The sequence below is a fragment of the Esox lucius genome, chromosome 12 (assembly GCF_011004845.1).
Source record: "Esox lucius isolate fEsoLuc1 chromosome 12, fEsoLuc1.pri, whole genome shotgun sequence".
In the NCBI taxonomy this organism is placed as follows: domain Eukaryota; kingdom Metazoa; phylum Chordata; class Actinopteri; order Esociformes; family Esocidae; genus Esox; species Esox lucius.
In genome coordinates, this window is record NC_047580.1 from 33,645,532 (window position 1) to 33,662,256 (window position 16,725).

The following is a 16,725-nucleotide window of genomic DNA, read 5'->3' on the forward strand; positions in this document are numbered from 1 at the left end:
TCACATCTACTTCTGTTTCCCTCACATCCAGTTCACCCACTTCTGTTTTCCCTCACATTCACTTGTTTTCCCTCACATCTACTTCTGTTTTCCCTCACATCCACTTCACCCACTTCTGTTTTCCCTCACATCCACTTCTGTTTTCCCTCACATCTACTTCTGTTTTCCCTCACATCCACTTCACCCACTTCTGTCTTCCCCCATTAAACAAAGTGAATCAACAGATGACTTGTTTTCAGCTGTCTAATTGTCCTTCTACCTGGGGAAGCTGGACACATGCACTGTCTCCTCAGACCTCCTTTAGATTTCACAGAGCTACCCCTATATACTGCCAAGCGCCACCTTTCTATTTGCCTATATGCCCCTTCCAGAGTGGCAGTCTATTCTGAGAGCTGTCCAGGTTGGGATATATCCCTGTTAAGTAGCTGCTTTTGAACTCTGCTGTGGTCGCAGCCCATCTGTTGAGGCCGACTCAACGTGAACGCGTCTCCCTACTTTGGCATGAAAAGTCAAAAATGAAAAGGATGTTGTCAGAGCACTTTCTAAGCTGGTTTCTCTATAAACAGGCCAGGCTTGTGCGTCTCTTTCTGGTTTTCTGATTTCGGTCCACTCCCTTCATAACACGATAGTGATGTCCAAACATTTCACACATTCTAATCAAAATATCACCCTGCATTTAAAACACGCAGTTACAGGTTAGTTTTCCTCTGGCAAGTGGAAATGGTGATTAGTGATCACTACCATCATCTTCAGTGGAGTGGCCATCCGTCCAGCCAGTTCATTATCCCTGTGTGGTGGCAGTGGAGCAGAACCAACTGGAGGAGTATTGATTATTGAAAAGGTCCTACGAGTCCAGAGAGTACGTACAGTAACTATTGACCATCGTACGTCTTAAAGGGCCTGCCACTGAAGTACTGGAGTATTGGATTCAGTTAGACGGCGATTCTGTCCAGCCCTTAATGATGATGTGTTGTCTGAGGTTCATTCCATTCTGTGGGTTTTTGCTCAGCAACAGTGTGAGGCTGTAGTTCCTCAGAGTGGCCATCGGGTGGCAGAGTAGGGAAGGTGAGGCGGCCAGGGCATCATGAGCTGTAGTCTCGCTCCTCTCCCTCTTATCTCTCTCTCACAACCCCGCTCTCTCTTATATCTCACTCACAATCCCCCTCTCTGTTTGTCCTTTTCCCCTTCTTTCTCTTCGCCCCTTCTCTCTTTCACTTTGGCGTGTCTGTTTTCAGCCTCGTATCTTTTTTTCTCTCTCCCTATTTTACATGTATCCCTGTCTTTCCTTCTCATCTTTTTCTGTTTTTATTTCTCGCCTCGCTCTCTCTCTCTCTGTGCAATGGAACAGGTCGTGTGTAGCTATCTGAACAGACAAGTTGAGGTAGATATAAGGCAAACCTCTCTCTGGAATCCATCACCAACTGGCACCTTCTCTTCTACATTACTCCTCCGTGTATCTGTCAGTCAGTCGGTTATGTGTTTTGCTGATCTCTGAGTCTCACATTATTCCCTGTGTATTGTACTGCCAACGACGGGACCTGCAGAGGGAAAGGGTTGCCATGGGTTTCAGTTAATAGGATCCAGGGGTTTTGATCAAACCTAGCTGTGTTTATTTCTCTCGGGGGTTATTTTGTTCACAAAGAGCTCTGGCTGAAACATAAACTTCCTGTTGCTCCAGTGTTTGTCCAAATGACACCCTGTTCCCTCTTTAGTTCACTACCTTTGGCCAAAGCTTTACGGCATTGCCTATGGACTGTGGTTAGAGCAGTGTTCTTTTTAGGGAATAGAGTGTCATTTAGTCTCACCCTCTTGGAGAGACTGAAGGGATGAACTGTCTTTTGTGTGTCTGTTTCTGTCTGTGTGTGTCTGTTTCTGTCTGTGTGTGTCTGTTTCTGTCTGTGTGTTTCTGTTTGTCTGTTGTTGACACCAGCACTTTGAGAGCTACTTATTATTATTCTGCTGCTGGGATGAATGTTGGGGCTGTTTTAGCCCGGAGAGAGATTCTCTCACACACACACACACACGACACACTGAGACAGACACACCCAAACACACACACACAGATGGCTGTCATGTGAGAGCAGCTCTAGTCTGACTCAATGGGGAAAATCAGGGGCTTACTGAAGTAGCACCTGGGGGTTGCGAGGGGGGGGGGGGGGGGGGGGGGTTGTATATAAGTGACATTGTTGATTCATTCAAGGCACACAGACATGTATTCTAGGGTGGTTTTTGACCTCATAAATAGTACATTTACAGTATGCCTCTAGGTCTATTTTAACTTCAGCGGCGTGATCGGAAGCCAAAGCTATCTCATATGTATCATATGGTCCAGTCTTGCATCAACAGTGGCGTTGATGATCTGTCCTGGTAATTATCCTTCACAGGTCTGAATGAGCGATGGGCTTCGGTGGTATTTCCGTGGACAAAAAAAACAACCCACAAACGCAAACATTTCCTTACATCGACCTTATGGATTTGTTTCCCGGCGTGGCCTCTGCCGTTCCATCTGGAAACTGTGTTTACTCATCTGCCTCCTTTCACACGCAATAATTTCACCAGGACGGCTTCTGGTGAAGCGAGAGTCCTCTTCTGCGTCAGTCTGTGTGGCTTGGCTGAGAGATGAATAAACATGTGTGAAGATGTGCCTGGGTGCCGGCTCAGTGCTGTACTTTGTGATCCTGCCAAGTACGACTGAAAGTCAAAGTAAACAGGACGAGTGTTCCACGGTGCCCCCCCCCAACCCTGTGTAGATTTAATAAAGAAAAATAATAGTATTTTGTAGGTAGCAGGGTGGCATTTGGTTGGTTGGCCATGTCATCCCCCTCCTATGACGGCCTCAAATATAATAGCATTCCTTGGAATAGGTTCCCCTTAACTCACATTTCTTACAACTGTTAATTACCACACTGTTGAAGGCCTGGTTGGGAACAACAGTAATTAGCGTGTGTGAATGCCTCTGGTCTCAGCCTTTGTCTGCTGGGATCGTCTTGAAGCGTGGCTTGACTCTCAGCACAGCTTTTCTCACCTTCCGTTGTCCAGGGAGTCGCTAGCTGGCGTGTCAAGGTGTTGTTGCCTTATGCTGTGGTACGCTGTTGTTCCATTGACTCCTATTCAGGCTGTGTCCACCATTTTGAATTGGAAATGAGGCCCCCTGCTTATCTCTGACTTCCACCAGCTGGGCAACCTGGCTGACCACATTGTGGGGGGGGTTCATTTTGCATGGAATACCTTTTATTGGAAATGAATACATTTGTTATAGGGTCACGCATGTTTATCTGAATGGTGTATAGGCTAGTATATGTTGCGATTAATTTGGTTTAACTACTTCTCTTTCCTGGTCTCTGTCTCCCACCTTCCCCCTCTGTTTTCCTCTCTCCTCTCTCCTGGATTCCTAAACAAGTGAACTAATGCTCCCTCTTTCTCTCTCTGAAGGCTAACAGAGCAGGATGTAAATTATGAAGTGAAGCTCTTCCTGCCTTGCTAACAGCAGGGGACCTATAAGCCAATACAGCAGTGTGTGTGTGTGTGTGGCTGTGTTTGTTTGCACATATGTGTCAGCGTGGTGTGTGTGTGTTCTGGGTCCGTAGCATAAACGATTCCAACACCAGTCACTCAGGTTCTTTGTTCCTAAAGGAGATATGACCTCTGTTTAGAAAAAGACTAGTGGGGTGGGGGGGGGTGCAATATATAGAACAAAGTAGATTTGTATTTATAGAGTGTGAGAGTCATAGTTGCTCAGCACTTCTGTTTTCCCTTCATTGAGTACTTCAGGGTGAGTACTCTGCCTTCATCATGAGATCTTGAATTGGTGTCGTCGGATTGGGATGTTGAATTGGTGTCGTCGGAATGAGATCTTGAATTGGTGTCGTCGGAATGAGATCTTGAATTGGTGTCGTCGAAATAAGATGTTGAATTGGTGTCGTCGGAATGGGATCTTGAATTGGTGTCGTCGGAATGGGATCTTGAATTGGTGTCGTCGGAATGGGATCTTGAATTGGTGTCGTCGGAATGAGATCTTGAATTGGTGTCGTCGAAATAAGATGTTGAATTGGTGTCGTCGGAATGGGATCTTGAATTGGTGTCGTCGGAATGGGATCTTGAATTGGTGTCGTCGGAATGGGATCTTGAATTGGTGTCGTCGGAATGGGATCTTGAATTGGTGTCGTCGGAATGGGATCTTGAATTGGTGTCGTCGGAATGAGATCTTGAATTGGTGTCGTCGAAATAAGATGTTGAATTGGTGTCGTCGGAATGGGATCTTGAATTGGTGTCGTCGGAATGGGATCTTGAATTGGTGTCGTCGGAATGGGATCTTGAATTTGTGTCGTCGGAATGGGATCTTGAATTTGTGTCGTCGGAATGGGATCTTGAATTTTTCTTGTCGGAATGGGACCTTGAATCTTTCTCGTCGGAATGGGATGTTCCAATATTCATGCCATGCCTGGAACATGTTTTGGTCATCTAGGGCCAGTGTGTAGGACTTGTTCCGGCCCCACTGCCAGTGTCCCAAATGCCTCCACAGGGTTCTGGTTAAAGATGTGCCCTATGCAGGGAATAGGTTGCAATTTGGGACGTGCCCTAACTGTATCGTAGCATCGTTATTGTAGCTACGTGTCAGCTACCAATTCAGGCCTGGACGGTAAACCGTGTAGAATGTAAAGGTGTGAAGTCATGTGCTGGAGGAAAACCCCGCCTGTGAAGCCTCAGATTCCTCCGTTCACGCCGCCTCTTTCCAACTCCTGTCTTCCACTCTTCTTCCGCCTCTCCTCTCTCCGTCTGTCTCGGTCGGATCTCTTGTTGCATCACTGTGCCTGGTCATTCCTAGTGAATGGGTTAAATGGAGTCACTAGATATGACCGGAGCCTCTGAGACGGGCCTGCCAAGTCTGCCCGCATCCCAAATCGAAGCCCGTTCCCTAGAGGGTGTGACCAATCTCACTAGTGTCCTACAGGGACCAGGTCAGAAGTGCTGTATAGTCTAGGGATTAGTGTGCCATTTGGGATGCCAAGTCTCTTTCAAAACCTTGGCCTGCTTAACCATCCTACATTTTCTGTTGTTTCAGCTACTGGTTGACTTATTTGTATTGCCAAGCAGCACATTCTGTCCATGGAGAGAACACACACGAGCTCACCCATATATACACACGTTTGCTTTACAAATATTTGTGGGGACCAAAACTAATATTCCCGATTCACCAAACCCTATAAACCCAAAGCCCCGGCATTATCACTAACCCCTGACGCTAATTCTAACCCTACAGTGCTAGCTTCATGTGGCCACACTTCGTGCTCATTTGTATTTTTGGGATTTGTTATTATTATTGAAAATGCCATATGGTTCTTGTGTTTGCACCAGCCTCTATACTATATATATAGAGAGACTTTTTTTTTCTTCCCCCATGTGGAAATGTAACCGCTCCAGTTTGGTCACCGCTCCAGGCGAAAGCGTTGTGCTGTGGGCGGCAGGACGTCTGAATGGCCGGCGGGCCTGAATAGACACAGCCACCGTCCCAGATGCCCGCCGGGACCAGGAGAATGTGGAGTGGTGTACTTGTAGCTGCACTGCTGGTCTCTTTTCATTACCCAGCGCTTAATGGTGGCCAACTTGACAGAGCCCTGTGATTAACAGAGGGGCTGTGAAATCCTGGAGGCGGACTTCTCAGATGGCTGATAATGGGATCGCAGGGACAGAGGGAGGAGAGGGACAGAGGGGAATGGGGGGGGGGGAGAGGAAGTGGGAGGGAGGGAGAGATGTGATTTGTGTTCATTAGGCAGGAAACAGAAGAAACGAGACTAATATTGACAAATATGAAATGGGAAGTTACCATTACCCTTGTTAATATGTGGAGGGAACTCGGCATCTACCCTCTTTCTGTCAGTCCTTCTCCAGATCACACAAAATTATCAAAAAAGATGCATGTTTTAAACTGCAGCACGGCAGTCTAGGTGTTTCCCCACAGGCGTGAAATCTCACCTAAACAGTGAGACTGAGGGGACTGGGTCTGGTGGAACATTAGCTTGCCAGTTTGAATCGACTTGAGAGGCAACGGGTTTTGGTCTCTGCTTTGTTTTTGAATTTTGCTTTGAAATGTGATCTCGGTCCAGGAGTCTACTGTGTGTGTGTGTGTGTGTGTAATGGGGCAAGACATGAGTCTCCTTGGCTAGGAACTGTTTAACAGGGGTAGGGCCATTCTCCTATTGCACGGGGCCCAGCGACCTGAAGGTTTGTAGCACACTAAAGGAAACACACCTACCTCAGTGGTATTGATTGGTGATGCTGCAGTGTTTCTGGAGTGTCCATTTTGGGCTCAGTGTTTCAAGCAAAGAAGCGGTTGTTTTGTGGAGAACGAATTAATGCGGGTGCGTTTTGGGATTGGTGACATTTTCAGATTCAGATTGCAACCTCAGAAAGGATTTGTTGTTTGTTGATCGGAAGATGACAACAAAGCAGAACGTTGTGTCATTTGGAAGCCAGGCAGGAAAAACGTCATTTGGTTAATTACCGTATTAAATCAAACCAAATGGCCTTGCCAGCCAAACCCACTGATGGATTTGTCGATGGCTGCTTAGCGTTTTAGAAAACATTTCTGCCTGCTTGCCTCTGCCACTCTGAATGGGCTGAAGAGACTGAGAAACTAATTAATTCATTATCTACAAATGTAAATAAGAGAATCGGTGTCAAGCCAAAGAACCCCCCCCCCCACCCCACACACACAGAGTGCATTACCTTCCATGTATTTTACATCTCATATTCACACTGATCGTTAATCAGACACCAATATTGTAATCCTCTATTTAATGTCCCCGCAACGCTCATTACAATAAATCTCAGGCAAAACGTGAAGCCTGTGAGTAGCAGATGTAGTATTTCCAATCCGTACATATATAGTGGTGTAATAATAGTTGATTGTGTTCATTTAGGCAGGGGCATGATGTGAAGGATTTATTGAAGTGCAGATGTGTGTTTCCGTGTGTGTGTGTGTGTAGCGGTGAGACGCTCTCCGGTGTCTTTACATTAATATTCCTTACACACAGACCGAGCGGCCGTGTAAGTGAACGTAAATATTGCCTGTTGGGGATACGTGCCGCACTGGCGGATCGGCCGCGCGTCTTGCTTACGGATGCAGTTTTTCGAACGCACGATAATACCCAACGGTTGGCTATCAATCATCTCACGTCCCCATTGGCGTTCCTCGCCTCCTTTGTCCCTACCGGAACGGCGATCATTAGAATCCAGTCCATGTTTTTGTTTTGCTCGGTGTTTTAATGTGTGTGTGTGGGGGGGAATTCTCCTAAACTAGTGTCTGGATAAAGAAAGACTAGGTCAGCCGTGTGGATGCGTCTGTTGAACAGCTGAAGGGGGGCTACAGGCAGCAGCCTAAAGAGAGACAGAGGGAGCGATAGAGAGAACGTGGAGTGTGTTCATATGAAAGGGGGGGAGGAGGAGGGGGAAGAGCGAGCTAGAGAGAGAGAGAGAGAGAGAGAGAGAGAGAGAGAGAGAGAGAGAGCGCGCGTGTGTGGAAAAAGGAAGCAGAGCCTGTGAACGAACGGCGAACTCAGTGATTTCCTACCCTCCTCGAACAAGCGCTCTTAATCTTACTGATATACTCGCAGAAGATATCAAGCAGCTACTACAAGGCGAAAGGGGTGACTGAGGCAACCGTGTTTTTTTTCGGGAAGGGCTGCCTCGGCGATTCGTACGTGATTACATGAGAGAAGTGATCCCAGGCCGTCTTTTGTTGAGGCAAGTGGCTGTTAGCCTGTGTAGCAACCAGGCTACGCTACGGCCAAGCCTGGCAAAGGCTCCTCAAGGATAAAGTGTCTGCCTGATTATTGTTTCAACTCCGGTTTCTTGGATTTGGCCCAGGCCACGGAGTTCATTCGGCGGGGGTCATTCTTGGCGTGGATCGCGTTTTGAAGTTGTTTGCGGCGGTTACTTTGGAACTCCAGGATCATCAGACTGGCGGGTGAGTAGTTGAATACAAAAAAAGAAAAAGATGGGGGAGGAGGGAGGGAGGGAGCGCGAGGGGGGGGGGGGTGTTCTGGGGATTAAGAGATGGAATGTTGGCCAGTGTTTAAACACCAGTTACGTTAGTCATTTTTTCTTACTGCAAGTGTTGCGATTACTATAATACAGTTAATACAGTTACAGTGGTTGCGAGGGCAGGCTCGTGTCGCCGGGAGTCAAATGTTTTTGTCTGTTGTAGCGAGCTGAAAGTTGGCTGCATTGTTGTAAAACTTCGCCGTTCCCACTGAACACCCTGGAAAGAACAACAGACATGCTAGTAGCCTAAACCCTGTTCTTTTTCTTTTTTTCTTTTTCTTTTTTTGAAATGTTTCTAGCTCGAGTCATTCAGAATAAGATTTTAATCTTGTGGAATGGCTGTGGTAATTATTCATCTGTGGAACTATCTGGTGCTTTTGAAGTTTGAGGTTCTTCAAACGACCGGTAGTCTAATCATCTCTGTTAGAGATTCACAATCATCTAATGTGTAAACACACCACCTATTTGTGTCTTATGTGTGAACAAATGAAACCGAATTCAAAAAAATCCAGCATTCATTTGTGGCTGGGAGGGGGGTGCTGTTGATGTGTAATACCTTGTGTTGTTGATGTGTTAAAGTGGCCACTCTAGCTGATTACAGGTCGTTAAAAGAATGTTTAGGTGCTAATGGTGGTTCTCTGGTCTATTTGTATACTAGTAAACATGGACCACTACATTACACTGACTCTTTCAGGCCTTCTCAAGCCCCCCCCCCCCAAGTCTGTGAACTTTGCCCCAGCACATGCAGGACAGAAAGAAAAGACCTAGACGTTTTTTTGGGGGGTGGGGCTTATATTTGAACCAGAGTACAAGTCCTACAGGTCCTAAACAATGACAAGCAGACGTGCGCTCAGTTTTATCTGATGTTGGTGGGGCCCATTGTTGAGCATGGGATTTCAGCGGGTTCCTGCAACACAACAAAAGTATGTCTCTTGTGCTGTAGCAGACCGGTCATCTGATCTGGTGCTGATGAGCGGGACCACTCCGTACAGGAAGGGATTGTTGGTTTAGAGTGCTGTTAAATTGGTCAAACTGGACCGGATCACGGCGTGGCCGGACTGCCGTTGGCTGTTTGTCACACGGGCCGTTTGGACACTGGTCCAGGAGCGTGCTCAAAGACTGTGCCCAGGTCAGTTAGGGGAAGTGGCTGCCATTTGTGTCCGAAAATCAATGTGTCTAATAAGGAATGTGGGTGTATTAAAGTGGCCCTAGCCCCCCCCCCCCCCCCGTTTTAATGACCTCTCTAATGTTACTGATTTAATACTTAGTAGGCAGCTGTGTCTATGTCTCCAGCTTCATTGTTGCCCAGCAACACTGTTGGACACACTGAGTGGTAAAAGATGGGTTCAAACAGTAGTTATTTCAGCCATCTTTCCTGGAAATCACTGCAATAATTGTTTGTCTATTTTAAGTCGCTGTGTTGATTAGGTAAATTATCTTCTGCCCCCCCCCCCCCCGGCTTGCTTGCCAACTGAGCAGTGACCTCTAGCAGCTTGAGTCTATCTTAATGATCGGCTCCATCCCAAATTCCCCCATAATCCCCCTGGGCACAGTTCTGAACGTGGTGCACTTTGGAGGGAAGATTTATTTGGGAGGCGGGCTCTCTCTATCTTAAGAGGAAAGGGCCCTGGGGCCGTCCCAAATGGCCCCCTCCTGCCTGCGTAGCACCCTACTATTCACCGGGCTAGGTCCGTAGTGCCCTGAACTGTGCATGGGTTGGGGATGTCATTTGGGATGGGCTCCATGCTTAGCTGACTAATGTATGGCACAAGGGTTGAAGTCTTTGGAGATAATGGAGATGGGAAGTCGAGACAACTTTCTGTGCTTCCTGTATCGGGTTGGGCGATGTTTGCAACGTCCCCGTCCCACAGAAAATCCAAACATCCTCTATTTATTCATTTATTTATTGTACTCTGGTGTCGGGGCTAAATGAATGGGCTGCTGTTGCTCTGATTGGTTTGCTAATCAGTTAATAAGAAACAGTACAAATGGAGTTCATATCTTTAGTGAACATTTGTCAGTTATTCACAGTACAAATACTGTTTTAAGCGAATTGCCTTAATGAGACATTAATTTGTAGTCATTATTTGTTTTTCTGTACCTGTAGAATGATTTTGGTAGGGCTGTGTCCCCTGTTGAAGCATTCATAAACGCATATATATATTTAGTAGGCCTCTCTTCATGGAGTGTTTGGTTGGTCACTGTGATCATCTGGTTAAGAGGACTCTTTATTAAGCTCTTCTCTGAAGGTTTGGCCTCTAGGGCAGTATTTACCCGGGACATTGATAATATCTGTCTGGGTTTTCCAAGGCTTTCTCAATAGGAGCCTTAGGTTGAGGGGCGCTGGGTATGACTGGTACTCCACCACGTGGTGATAAAGCCCAGTGATAGAAAGGCGTTGTTACGTTAAAAAGAGTGTTATTAAAAAAAAAAATAGATCTAATTTGTCATTGTTTTGTCTACATAAAACTATTAAAAAAAGAATTATGAAAGCTGCCTCCAGGAGCTTTTCTCAGTTGAAAAATAAAAGGACATTAATAAACATTTGGACAAAAGGTAAAACATATTTTGTAAGTTTAAGTGGTTAAGTATTTACTGTTACCTGTTAATGACTAAAAGATATATCAGGAAATAATGCTGCAGGCTAATTGAATTAGCCTAAGTAGTGGGTAAGTAAACTTTCTTAGCTTTGTTTGACGGGGAGAATGTGCCAGGTAGTGTTATGATGGTGGTAGTGTGATGATGGTGGTAGTGTGATGATGGTGGTAGTGTGATGATGGTGGTAGTGTGATGATGGTGGTAGTGTGATGATGGTGGTAGTGTGATGATGGTGGTAGTGTGATGATGGTGGTATGTTAGCTTGGTTATCGTTCGAAAAGAAGAATTGCCAGAAATGCCTGTTTGGTTAATTTCTGTGAAAGCTCCTTCACCCCGATGGTCAGGCGTCTTCTCTACTTTCCCTATAAAGGAGGAGGGAGAAGTCAATCAAATAGGATACAAGACCCATGGAGTTCTGTTGGATTGTGGGCCTGTGTTCCGAATGGCAGCCTATTCCCTGAAACTAGTGTGCTGTGTAGGGAGAAGTGTGAGTAGTGTAACATATAGGACCCGCTTATGGCCTGTAGTTCAGATGACAGATAATTTTAAATAACTTGTTAGAGACGTTGTTCTCCTTGTTGTCAGTGTGTTTGTTGAGGGCTGTGACAAGTGTCCGGGGGGGGGGGGGGTGTTGTGCGCTGTGATAAGTGTCCGGGCGTGTGGGGGGGGGGGGGGGCGGGGGAATGATTCTCCATCTCTGTTTACATTGTGTTGAGTTGTCTGTTTACACAGCACAACTGCTGCTTAGTAGACCCATGCAAACAGTCCACGAAGCACAGAGGATCATAACACTAATTATAGGCATTGCACGCACGCAGACGCGCACGCACACACACGCCCACGCACGCGCACACACACACAGGTTGGTACACAGAACAAGATGGATGGGAGGACAGAGGGAGAGAAGGGTGGGTGCTTGTCTCCGTAGCTGCTGGGAGGACAGCGGAAGGCCTGACAGGGGGTTGGAGGAACCGCACCCCCCCCCCAACCCCCCCCCCCGCCCCCGGCGTGTCCGCCGCTCCCGGCACGCGTGTCCAGCTCGCCATGTTTGCCTTTTAAAGAGACAATCTGGTATTCCTGACTGAAGCTTCACCACCCAGCCTCATATCCCCTCACTCATGGTTCCTTTTGATCAGTGGCCTTTTATTACAGATTGCCTGGACTGAACCGCTGACATTTGGCACCCAGTTCTCCAGCACCGTGCCTCCTCCTGTCTGCTACGTGTTGATGAGGACAGGGCTTTCTCATCACCGGGCGGATGGAGAGTCTCTGTTCTCAGTCCGTCAGTGTGGGGAATGTCTTTGTGTCTCTGACTGTTGGTTTTTGAACAGCGTGATGCAACTTGTAAAGAATTAGAGAAAGGCCAGCTGTAATTGATGTGACGTTGAGCTCGGCGGCCTCTTACTCTCGCTCGCTCTCTCTCTCTCTCTCTCTCTCCTTTCTGTTGTTTTTCATTTCACTCACTGGCTCATCCGAATAACAAGGGTTTTCCCCTCTTGCCTGTCAGTGGGTTTAGGTCGGCCTAATCTTTATTTTTATTTTTTTGGGTGCTCTGGTCTCTGATTCATTGGACGCCTACTGAATGCCACTCCCAATGCTCCCTCATCCAAGGTAGTGTCCACTGTCTAGGGAATAGAGTGCCATTGGCGACGTCGACGCGCATTCTCGTTTGCCTTTGTTTTCCACAGGTTTGGGATGTAACTTCGTTTGGGTAATAATAGCTCTGGTGGTGTACTTTCTACCATAGTAATATCCCTGGAGCCTGAATCTGATGTGAGAGGTTTTCAATGTTTCTTTCCAGTAAATATTGGCCTGTAGGTCTTCACTGATTTAGAATAATTTCTAACCGGTTAGGCTTCAGTTGGGGTGTTTAAGAATAATTAAATCCTGCTGAAAATAGTGAAGATGGGTTACATTAAGGACATCCTGTTAACGAGGATTCTCCAATGCTGGTGACTTAATCGTTCCTGTCAACGTATATTCACCCACCTACACCAGTAATTCACACAACAGATGCATGAAATCCGAGTCCGTCGTTTGGCGTTCGTGCTGGCGTTGATGCGTTCGATATTCTCCACAGAACCAAACCAAGCTCACGTTTAGAAGACGCTGAAGTTTCGCTTCCAGGGATCGATTTTGAATCCTTACTGGCGAAGCAGGTATGGTTTTACGTTGAGCTCACATAGTGCCCTCTTCCCTGTGTAGTGGGCTTGTGACTGCGTTAAGTAGGGGATGGGAGCCACTGGATGGCCGGTAGGACCTCTTCCCTGTGTAGTGGGCTTGTGACTGCGTTAAGTAGGGGATGGGAGCCACTGGATGGCAGGTAGGACCTCTTCCCTGTGTAGTGGGCTTGTGACTGCGTTAAGTAGGGGATGGGAGCCACTGGAGGGCCGGTAGGACCTCTTCCCCTTTGGCCGTTAACGCTGCTATCAGTCTCTGCCTATCTTGCTGATCCATGTTGAGTATTAACCGCGAATAAAGCCCTGAACTCCAGATGCAGTCTAGTCCGCGGTTGCTCTTATGAAACGGGAAAACATTTAAAGAAGCGTTTGGAGTCATGTCCGTCGACCAGGGGGGGAGGAGAAATGCGTTTTTCAAGCCGAAAGACAAACTGTAGCACGTCTTCGGTTGCAAACGAAGCAGTTCAACTGGTCATAATCGGTCTGACCCCAACAACCCTGGGAAGACTGGGGTCGCAGGTACCCCGACAACCTTCGAGGCACGATCTGTGATATTGACGTCCGTTTTTTTATATTCCAAGTGACTGGCCTGCCCCACGACCATTGATCCGGTTGAAATGGAGGAGTGTGGCTTTAATGGCGCTGAGAACAGAGGAGGCCACTTGGACACGTGTGAGGAGGAGGACATCTGGCTCTGGTTAATTCCACGCCCTCTGACCCGGTCAGGTTCTCCTGCTTACCACCTGCCTTTCTGCTTTGTAGTACGTCGGGGCTGACCGCCTGCTTCCCCAGTCTGACCTGCTGCCTGTTTCTGCGCCTTGCCGGTCGCTTCTTGGCTCTCTTGGGTGACTCAATGTAGCGGTCTGACCGTGTCCCTGGACCAGAGTTGCTCACTGCGTCGGGAACCGGGTGTCGTTTGATGCCCGCCCCCTCCCTTCATTCACTGAGGTGTAAAATGTCAAAGACTTGACGAGCCTCGTGCTTCCTCAATCATCTGACTGAAGTGCCACAGCACTGTGGCTGTGAAATAGAACCGGCCCAGATCAGTACCACCAGACATAGAAAGGAAGAGAGATTAAATGGCTGTGTGTGTGTGTGTGTGTGTGTGTGTGTGTGTGTGTGTGTGTGTGTGTGTGAAGGAAACACTACTGTAATGTTAGTCATCCTCACCGCTGAGCTGGAGAACAAAACGATTGTAAGGTTTTATTGACCATTCTTCATTTTCCTGCAGAGACAAAGCCTGCTCAGGGATTAAAGGATTACATTACATTCATTAAGTTGTCACTCGAATAGTAGGTCCGACCCAAATGTGAGTTCTGCTTTTAACTCGACCGCTTCAAACTGAAGACACATCGTGCTCCCGGGGAACAATTAGGGCCCCCCCCCACCCCCCACCATTATGCAAGCTCAGGGATTTCGTCCAGCCGACTACAGTGTCTGTTCAGACTGCCTGGCTGCACTGCCACCCTGCCAGTCCCACTTCATCTGCCAGCCTACCTGACGTCTGATGAGATTACTGTGTCCAGCAGGCAACCACACCCAAATAGACCGTCATTTGTTGTTATACAACTCCAATGATCTCATTAGCGATGTTGGAGATTACGTGTGTGTGTTTGTCTGTGTTTGTGTGTGTGTGTGTGTGGGGGGGGGGGGGGGGGGGCAGCTCGTAGTGTTTCCTAAAGGAAGAAGGGAAAAGGCTAACAGCCTTTGTACCACAGGGCTGACATCTCGTTTAGTCATGTGTGCCACACGTCATTGAAAACCGGCAACGGCAGCTTCTGACCCAGCGGTGGGGAGACGAGCTACACGACGGCGTACACACACTGTCCTTTCATATCCCGTTTTAGAGAGTAAACATTTAATGTGTATAAATGTATCACAGCTTTATTTATGCATAGAATCTGCTGTTAACTCTGAATTATACATCAGGCTCATGCATTATTTATGTCCTCGGGCTTCTTAATGATTAGTCGCCATGTCGGGTCCTGGCAGAACTGGAATATTTGCTGATAAAATTACTTCATTGATCTTCGCTTCTGTTCAGCCAATTGTGTTGTAAAGCTATGTTTGTCCCAATTAGCCATTTTGGCTTATTTTTGAGTTTTAGGGTGTAATCAAAAGAAGTATAATTAGGCATTTTACTTGTGTGTGTGTTTTATTTTTTTTTGTATTTTGTATATTTTTTTTTTTAGATGGCGTCGTAGAATTAACTCAACCGTACCGTGACAAATCAAACCACTGTGCTCAGAATGGGAGGCGTAGGATTTTATACAGCAATTTGTTTTAGTGTTACATCTTCCTAGGTTTTAGATTTTTTACATTCTGTTCATCTACCATCTGTCTTCGGCTTAGCTAGTAGTCCTATCTTATACTCATCAGTAAATCAGGTTGTAGCTATTGATTTTCTTTTGTCTTGAGTGACAATGGCCGCCTCTGGCCACAGTGAGCTGCGTGCTAGCTTTACAGTGTCTCTGGATCTGTTTCTCTTGTACCGTCGGCATGCTTGGGGAGAGCTTTCAAATGGATGTCTTTCTACTCTCTTTGCCCACTAACCTCAAGACCTTGTTGTGGCTAGTTCTGCTTTTCTTTCGCTAAAGGACGCAGGACGTTTTTTAAACGGAACTGTTCTCCACTCACTGTCCACTGCTGTTGACTGGAGCTCTATGGACCTGGGTCAGAAATGGTGCTCTTCAAAGGCAGTAGGATGCTGCTTAGGAACCAGGTCAAGAAGAAGGTCTGACGTTCTCACAGACCCTAAGAGAAGGTTTAACGGTTCTCACTAACGCTAAGAAGAAGGTCTGACGTTCTCACTGACCCTAAGAGAAGGTTTAACGGTTCTCACTAACGCTAAGAAGGTCTGACGTTCTCACAGACCCTAAGAGAAGGTTTAACGGTTCTCACTAACGCTAAGAAGGTCTGACGTTCTCACAGACCCTAAGAGAAGGTTTAACGGTTCTCACTAACGCTAAGAAGAAGGTCTGACGTTCTCACAGACCCTAAGAGCAGTGTTGATCTGGACTTTCAACACATCAGAGTTGTATTAGTCGTTGCCGCCCCTAATGCTCTTACCAATCGCCGTCTGTAACCGGGGCAGATATTGGTGTTTATTCCTCCTCAGAATGAAACAGTATCGATGCGTTGTCAGTCTCTCATCAGTACCACGTTTTCATGTCTCCTTAATTATGTGTCCCAAGACCTTACAACTCTCAAACCTGTGTGAAAGTCATGGAGGCATCGCTCGATAACGTCTTTATTCAAACCGTTGGCTCTGGCTGCACTGTCCCCTGTGATTGAGTGACTGTGCAGTACAGGGTTGTGTTTGAATTACACTGTGAAGAAGTCATGTTCTCGTCCCATTTCTGTGGCTAGCCTCACACTGCTCACATCATCTGTGAGACTGGACAAATAGCCTGACAGATTTTTTTTTTTTTTGTAGCGTATGATCTATTACATTATAATGTTAAATGGCCAGATTGCATTTGAAGCTATCACTTTTGCTGGCTGTTGTCCAATTTGTGACCAGTGGTGGTTTTGTTGTTTGCTAGCTAGCTACCGTTCTTACACACCCCCAATCCTTTCCAAGGTTTTACTGGCATTGACGCGTTCATTTTGAGGGGCCTGGGTAGCCAGAGGCTAAGCATGAATGGATGGTATACAACCATAGTCTGGGTGCTATAATGTGACCATAGTCTGGGGGTAGAAGTCCTCATCCACACAACTTCTATCAGTAGCAGCTTTATTCACTGCTCTTGTAGTAGCTGGTTATTGGTTTCAAGGTGTTGACAGGTGGGCGTGTTGTTGCCACATGAAGTGACACCCACAATAAACCACACCTCCAAGACATCTCATTTAGGCATGTCGTGGCTCCTGCCATTCTTAATGAGCTGTAGGACAAGGACAGATC

At 46.9% G+C, this 16,725-nt stretch overlaps 1 protein-coding gene across 6 annotated transcripts in view; it reads left to right on the forward strand.

Moving 5' to 3' along the window:
* The window catches only part of rerea (arginine-glutamic acid dipeptide (RE) repeats a), a 163,946-nt gene that overhangs the window by 41,429 nt on the left and 105,792 nt on the right, over positions 1-16,725 (forward strand). For 4 of the 6 annotated variants that reach the window (XM_034296123.1, XM_034296124.1, XM_034296120.1 and 1 more), the window contains exon 1: positions 7,511-7,966. The exons of 1 other annotated variant lie outside the window; for it this stretch is intronic. The gene's annotated coding sequence lies outside the window, so the exon portion shown is untranslated. Of the gene's footprint in view, positions 1-7,509; positions 7,967-16,725 lie in introns of those variants that run through there. One more of the 6 variants, XM_034296125.1, reaches the window with a different exon arrangement.